This window comes from Bombyx mandarina, chromosome 25, assembly GCF_030267445.1.
Source record: "Bombyx mandarina strain Sakado chromosome 25, ASM3026744v2".
Classification (NCBI taxonomy): domain Eukaryota; kingdom Metazoa; phylum Arthropoda; class Insecta; order Lepidoptera; family Bombycidae; genus Bombyx; species Bombyx mandarina.
Genome location: NC_143231.1, coordinates 7,569,990 through 7,577,790, shown reverse-complemented (window position 1 = coordinate 7,577,790; position 7,801 = coordinate 7,569,990). Strand labels below are relative to the sequence as shown.

At 34.5% G+C, this 7,801-nt stretch overlaps 1 long non-coding RNA gene across 1 annotated transcript; it reads right to left on the bottom strand.

Annotated features, from left to right (window-relative positions):
• Positions 1–300: 300 nt before the first annotated feature.
• LOC149499863 (uncharacterized) lies at positions 301–1,032 on the bottom strand. Its single transcript, XR_016325365.1, has 2 exons — positions 774–1,032; positions 301–447 (listed from the first exon to the last, which is right to left on the bottom strand). It is a non-coding gene; the product is annotated as an uncharacterized LOC149499863 (long non-coding RNA).
• Between the last annotated feature and the right edge of the window lie 6,769 nt (positions 1,033–7,801).

Here is a 7,801-nt window from a genome sequence, read left to right as displayed (position 1 = left end):
TGAAATAAATATAACAACGGTGCCTTACTTAGAACAATGTAACGGGATATTGTCTCAAAAAAAAACCTGCCATATTATTATCAAATCCAAGGACAGTTATACTGCTCAGGCAAAACATACTGCAACTTGGTCATTTACACCTACAAGGACATCAGTGATTTATGTTGAAAAAGACAATAATTTTATAAATAATATGTTAAATAAATTAGATATCTTTATGAAAATATTTCAAAGAAGCATTGTATGAAAAACATCTGTATTATAACTATACACACTTGTCGAAATAAAAAATCAGGAATATTTTTAATTATTTTTATTGACAATTCCTTCTCTAATATTACATAAGTAACTTCTCTACTTTTTGTTTCTTCAGAAACTGGTTTCATATTCCATGAAAATATAGATGGTACAGCACCTTTCTTCAGATATTACGTTAATATTTGACACCTACAACACAAAGAATAACATTTAAATATACTATCACAAGGAAACCTGACCATAGTTCAAAATATTTGTTATTGCAATGGATGCAGCGATTTAGATAGAACTTTCATTAGTAACAGCTGATAATGAACAACAGCTCATGAGGAATGTGTTTCCTCCAGTCTGATTTTGTGTTTGTTAAAAGGTTCCTTACAGCATAAATTACTTGCAAAATTTGTTAGCAACTAATAGTATGCCTAACTAATTATTATTGGATTTTTAAATAAGAGAACAAAGATGTGTGCTACACTTAGTCATGCATTATAAATATTTGATAGAAAGAAGCATACCTGTGTATTTACTAATGTTTTCATAGTCAGATTCCACAAAGTGTTTACGACATAACCTCGAACTTTTGTGGGAGTACTTTTTTCGCGTCAAATGGCCTTTAACCACAGTCTTCTAATTTTCTTGTCCTTCGGGAATTGATGTACTCCAATTTCTGAGCATATTGGTACAAAACAACGCGTCATTGTGCTTAAAATAATTTTAATCAAAAATTCCAATACAAATATTGAATGTTATGGGAACAATGCACACCAGCGCCACTTTGACAGTTGCCAACCCCATTGGGAACAAATTGGAACATTGTAGAGTAAAATCTGTCACAATATGCGTACGAATGCTTAACTCGTCTCTAAAGAAACAATGTTTTTTTTTCATCACGCAAAAGACTGGTGTAGGACCTCCTATGAGTCCGCAGGTGTAGGTACCACCGCCCTGCCTACTTCTGCCGTGAAGCAGTAACCCGTTTCGGTTTGAAGGGTGGAGCAGCCGTTATAACTAGACTGAGACCTTAGAACTTATATCTCAAGGTGGGTGGCGCACTTACGTTGTAGATGTCTATGGGCTCCAGTAATCACTTAACACCAGGTGGGCTGTGAGCTCGTCCACCCATCTAAGCAATAAAAAAAATTCAAAGAGAGTTCACGTTGCATTGTCTATGGACTTCTCTAGTGATTCATGACAAAGTGGCCTAGTTAACTCACTTAAATAAATAAATGAGACGTATCTATCTAATCAGTTATCTCCACGCATCGCTGAAACTCGTCTGTCTTTGTGTCTGTTTTACAGAAAAGCACCATAGTTCATCTTACGCAACGCTTTATCTCAAGTGTGCAACGAAAGATAACGAGCGTTAGTCATTACTAACGAGATTACCAATTTTCTTTTGATTACAAACTGATAAGCTGTACGTGTAACATATGTCGTCCAAATTAAATCCTATTCAATATAACAATGTAACACTACAATACTAAGTATGGATTTAGATAAAGGTCCTCCTTCTAAATGCCTATACGAGTAAAGTATAACGATGCACTTAGGATGATGGGGCTGCCTCGATTATGTAGCGCATCGGGCATGACGAGTTCTATGCCATCATAAGAAAGCGATGCGCGTCCTTGCTCTGCATGGTAGGGTCTAGCCCAACAGCATCCTAGCCATGACCTTCTCGAGATAAGAGGACCTTTACTCAATAATTGTAGAAAGGTCCATAAATTTCCTCGAAATGGTAAACTATTCCAATTGTATTTTCTCTTTCTCTCTCTTTCTCTCGCATCACATGTCCATACCACGCTAACCGTCCGCTCTTAGTTTGTAGATTACCGGGTCTGCTTTCACACTTCCTCTGATATACTCATTCTTTATCTTGTCCATTCTTATCACTCTACATATCCATCTCACATTCGCATCTCTGCCGCATGCACTTGATATTTATTCTTATTTTTTCTTTTCCTTTTTTTTAAACCAATGCGGTTTAATTCTCCCCAACCACATTAATATCATTGAAACGACATATTACGTTGGTTAAATTATTATTAATATTAGATGTTTTGTTTAAAATAACATGATATAAAAAAATATTAAATTTCTGTAAAAGTATCTATCTGACTCACGATGACTCATTTCAAAATCTTCAATCTATGCTGTCAAAATCGATCGCCTGATTGTACGCTTTCTTGATAGCGAGTTATCAATAAAACCTCTCAAAATGTTTGACGAAATACCTAAAATATGCTATAAAACATCTATACCTAGTTGTTTGATAAATAAAGTGATCCTAAAACTATCAACTTTAGGTAAAAAGGATTCCGATATAGCTTTCTGAGTTTATGATAGTGCCTACCTCAAATTACAGACGAACTCAAGCTCCGAGATATGGATGATATAATCCTCTTTGGATGACGTTATATCTGGATGAATCTGGATGATCTAGTAGTAGTAGTAGTAAAAATAGTACCTAAAGACTAACCGTACTCGCCCGCTTCGCTGGGCATTTAAAATTAACATTATTATTAGTCATTATTATTGGGAGTCCAACACTCATAAATATTAGCCTATCCATTAAGTACATGTATTTTCTACATGGATACCAAGTTTCAAGTCAATCGGATGCATGGTTCAGTGTGCTTAGTGCGAGTTTGTAACGCTCCTCGATAGCGAGCCAGTTTGCTCAAATTTGGTATGCAATTGGAACAGCGCCCTAGCGGCAAACGTACCCGGTGTTATTTATGAGTGCGAGTTCATATTAACGTGTGATCTCGTAACCGAGTAATTTACCGAAATGAGTACCACGAATGACATTGTGCGAGTGCGTGTTACAAATTAGGGTTTTATCGTTTCGATCGAGTATTCTTTAGTAGTTCTATTTTCCAACTAGAAGGCAAAAGTATCATGCCATAAAGCCTAATCTTTTTATGAAAATGATAATATGGAGTGAAATGGATTTGATTAATTGAAGCATTAATCAATTGGCATGAATGAAATGAAATGAGATCAGATAATATGGGATAAAATAATCTCTGCAAAATGCTGATTATATACTGAGATTTTTCAGTGGACCTTTCGAAGACTTCGAGAAGCTACGTCCAGCGTTTTGTTTATTTTTTTAAAATTTTCGCACTTTCACAGATACTAAACAGCTAATAAACCCACGTTACTGTTGTTGCATAATGGGTGGACGAGCTTCCGGCCCACCTAATCTTAAGTGGTTACCGGAGCCCATAGACATCTACAACGCAAATGCCGCCTCCCACCTTGAGATATTAGTTCTAAGGTCTCAGTATAGTTACAACGGTTGTCCCACCCTTCAAACCGAAACGCATTACTGCTTCACGGCAAAAATAGGCAAGGTGGTGATACCTACCGTGCGGACTCACAAGACGTCCTACCACCAGTAATTACGCAAATTAATTTTGCGGGTTTGATTTTTATTACATGACGCTATTCCTTTACAGTGAAAGTCAATCGTAAACATTTGATAAGTACGTATTTCATTAGAAAAATTGATACCCGCCGGCGGGATTAGAACACCGGTGCATTGCAAGATACGAATACACCGGACGCCTTAACCTTTAGGCCAGGACGGTCTCAAAATTACACCTATACACGAAGAAATATTAAATACGCATTAACTAAGAAACATTAAATAGACAAAATAAAACAATTCACACAATTAGTCCTCGCGATCCCTCCAAAATGTCTTTTTCATCTTTTTTCCTAGTTGTTCAATTGTAAATGAATAAATCAAAATCAAATCGAGTTTACGTTCTATACGGTGAAAAATGAAGAATTGGATGTTGAGTTGAGATAAATGAGATTGCTACTCGCTTCGCAGGGCGTTTATTCACCGAGACAGCAATAATATTATTTCTCGTATATTGGTAGCACGTGATGTTTTGGCATTAGACCGTCTAAATGAAATACAACGCATTTTAACAGCATTTTAATGGGAACCAACTACTCAAAATTATCGGTTAATGTCACGTGTTCATACTATTTTGTACCTTTAGAATTAAAGTGGCTCAACCCAAAATTATTAGTTTCTGGTACTTCAATATTGTAATACAATAATTGTATTTTTTAGGTTTTCCGCTTTAAACACTTTAAGGCATGCCATTTTATTGAAAAAGACCAGAAAGAGTACTTTGTCCTTTTCTAGACTAAAAGAGAATGTTTAATTTATAAGCTGATAGAATAATATAGAAAAAATAATAGGATACCCTCTATCGTCACATTGGAAAAAGGTATGGCTTTATCATTTATCATTAAATTATTTTTTATTGCACTTATAAAACTAATTTAATTTACATTAAGTAACACATATATCTATAACTAATCCGTATGTCAAATTCCTCAAAAATTGTCAATATTCTTAATAAAATTCCTATTAATCAATAACAAGTGCAAATGTTGAGCTGCTTGCCAGAAAGAATAATAGTGTTTGTTGTTTTTGTTGTTTCCTTGTAGGCTGCCTGTAATAATCTAAATCTGTGTGAAAGGCAATAAATATTTTATTAATATCTACTAATGGTAGTCCATGGTCGAAATTTGACCATAATTTATTTAAATTTAAGTTTGAACATTATTATAGTTCTATTGTCACCTTCTATATATCATTCCTATAATAATAATTGCTCCTATGTCGCAAGCTAATTATAGAAAAATAATATTAAAGACAAAAAATATTTCTATTCTCAATTTGACCACAGATTGATAAATCAATAAACAAAAAAGTATAAATGCATGTGTGTGTGTCAAATACGTGGTAATGTGTGTAAGGTTTTTTATTCATTTAGTTTATTTTTTTTTGTTTATGCACAATTAAAAAAAAAAATTAGCAATCTACACTACTTCTCTATATTCTCTATAAGTGTGGGAAATTTCATACTCCTCCGTCCGCGCAATTTTCGTAAAAAGGAGAACAACATTTTTGCTTCACGTATTACCTACTTAAAATGTAGGTTCTTAATAATAATACATAAGTGTTTTGAAATATAAAACTAATCTTAAATTTTTTAGTTATACCACTTCCATTCTAAGGGTGCAATTTCGTAAACAAACTTTGCCGTAATGGCGTAACCTTTAAAATACACGAAAACTGCCCAGCATAAACATATTTTTTTAGTAACTTTAATAGAAGTATTAGAATTAGAAGTTTATTATAGAATTTATTTAATTGTAATTACATATTTAGACATACTTAACATAATTAATCTTGGAATAGGTAATTATTTCAGCTTTTTTTAATTAAAGAAATTATGTTTTACATAGGTTTAATCATTTACCCGTTGAACGTTTATAAAATGATTGTATTTACGGTAATAGTGTTGATGATCTTCATTAGGTGGCCCAAATATACTAAAATTATTACGAGCATCCATCCTTATTTATAAATGTGTAAAGAAGCAAAATTATTACATTGTTCAAATTTCTATATAATTTATAAATATAAATCTGTACGTATGTACCTGTAAATATGTATATTGCGCGCGCGTGTGTGTGTGTGCGTGTGTGTATGTATTTCTATAATAAATAGGTACACAGTGTGCAATTCATTTCGAAATTATTCTTGCCCATCTAATGGTTGTCTGGAAGAGATCACTCTTAGCGATAAGACCAAGAAAGAATGTTTCACAATATTTATCATTTTGTGTACAATAATAATATTATAAAGAGGAAAGATTTGTTTGTTTGTTTGTTTCGAATAGGCTCCGAAACTACTGGACCGATTTGAAAAATTCTTTTTCCATTAGAAGCCGACATTTTCACTGATGAACATAGGCTACTTTTAAAAAAAAAAAATTTTATTTTTTTGGTTTCATGTGTGTTTTAATGTTTCCGAAGCGAAGCGAGGGCGGGTCGCTGGTGTACAATAAATAATACTCTTTCACTGGTGGTAGGACCTCTTGGGAGTCCACACGGGTAGGTACCACCACCCCGCCTATTTCCGCCGTGAAGCAGTAATGCGTTTCGGTTCGAAGGGTGTGGTAGGCGTTGTAACTATACTGAGACCTTAGAACTTATATCTCGAGGTGGGTGGCGCATTTACGTTGTAGATGTCTATGGGCTCCAGTAACCACTTAACATCAGGTGGGCTGTGAGCTCGTCCATCCATCTAAGCAATAAAAAAAAACAACTCTATCCCACTCTCTCTCTCTCATCAAACAACTCTTTAAAAAAAACAATGATTTAATAAGAATTAAATGAAAAAGCAAAGAATTAATATGTATTTACAACTAGCTAGACGTCTATAAAATTTTCTAACCGAAAAAATATATGTGTATAAACCATTAGATAGATAAAACCTTAAAAAACAACATTATTATTAAAAACGAAAGAAAAAATCTTGATATTGTATTGGTTTCACGGCAAAATTTTAGTGACTACTTAACTTGCTTGAAAGTGAAGAAATACTCTCAAAATCCATTAATTTGCAACTCGCACTCGCACATACAATAATCGAGAGGCTCACTTCGGTAAAGCTATTCGATACATGAGACAGCAACATAAACAAACCTTCTCTCTCCACAAAATGAGATTCATAAGCTTACCACTAGGTGGCACTGATACTCACACAAATTAAACATAACATTAACATCGACTGAGTAACTGAGTAATTAAAAAACTCGCACTAAGCACAGGTACATTACCCATTACCCGACTAATTATAAATATCGTTAGAAAGCTTGGCATTTCAATTAAACGCCTTAAAAAAACCTTGCGTGCTACCAATATAAAGAAAAAAATATCGCTTCTCAAGATGAATAAACGTCCTGCAAATCGAGTAACTCGCACTCAGAGCTCCGCACGTTTCACCGTGAAGAGCGTACACTCGATGCGAGTCATTCGATTCGATTTTTGAAACTCGCACTAAGCCTACAGTAGTTATAACGGAACATCCGTAAAAACCACTGTAGATTTGTATTAATATAGATGTAAAGTACTGATATTTTCTGAACTCATAGACCGGTATCTTTTGGACGAAAACCGGAGACTATTATTATTCGATCCATATTAAATACATGCAATCAAAACAAAGGGAGTAAAACCATTTTAATGTTTCTTTTGTGATAGTCTTTACTATGCGATAGGTGTATCCTGCCCTAAACACGTCATTACGGATCCTCCCGATCCCTTAACGGTGCTTTTAGGTACCACAAGCATCAGTCACCGTCCTCGTCGAACCCGTCGCAAGGCTCAACCAGCGAATTAACACGAGTCTATGGGTTTCTCGCCGGATCTTCTCAGTGGAAAGCGTTTGCGATCCAGTGGTAGATTCTGCGAAGTACTGCTTTTGCTAGGGCCAGTGTTAGCAACACTCCAGTTAGAGCCCCGTGAGCTCACCTACACGTCAAGAAGCTGAAATAGCCTTTCAAGGCTATCAACATAGGTAGATAAAAAAAGGTGTATCTTTATTTGTTATTAAAATAAAGTTGGTAGACTTGCTAGTCTATGAACAATTAGTAGGTTTTTTCATTTAATCAGAGCACCATTTTTCTATTATCATAAAAAAACAAAAATAATAAAAATCGCA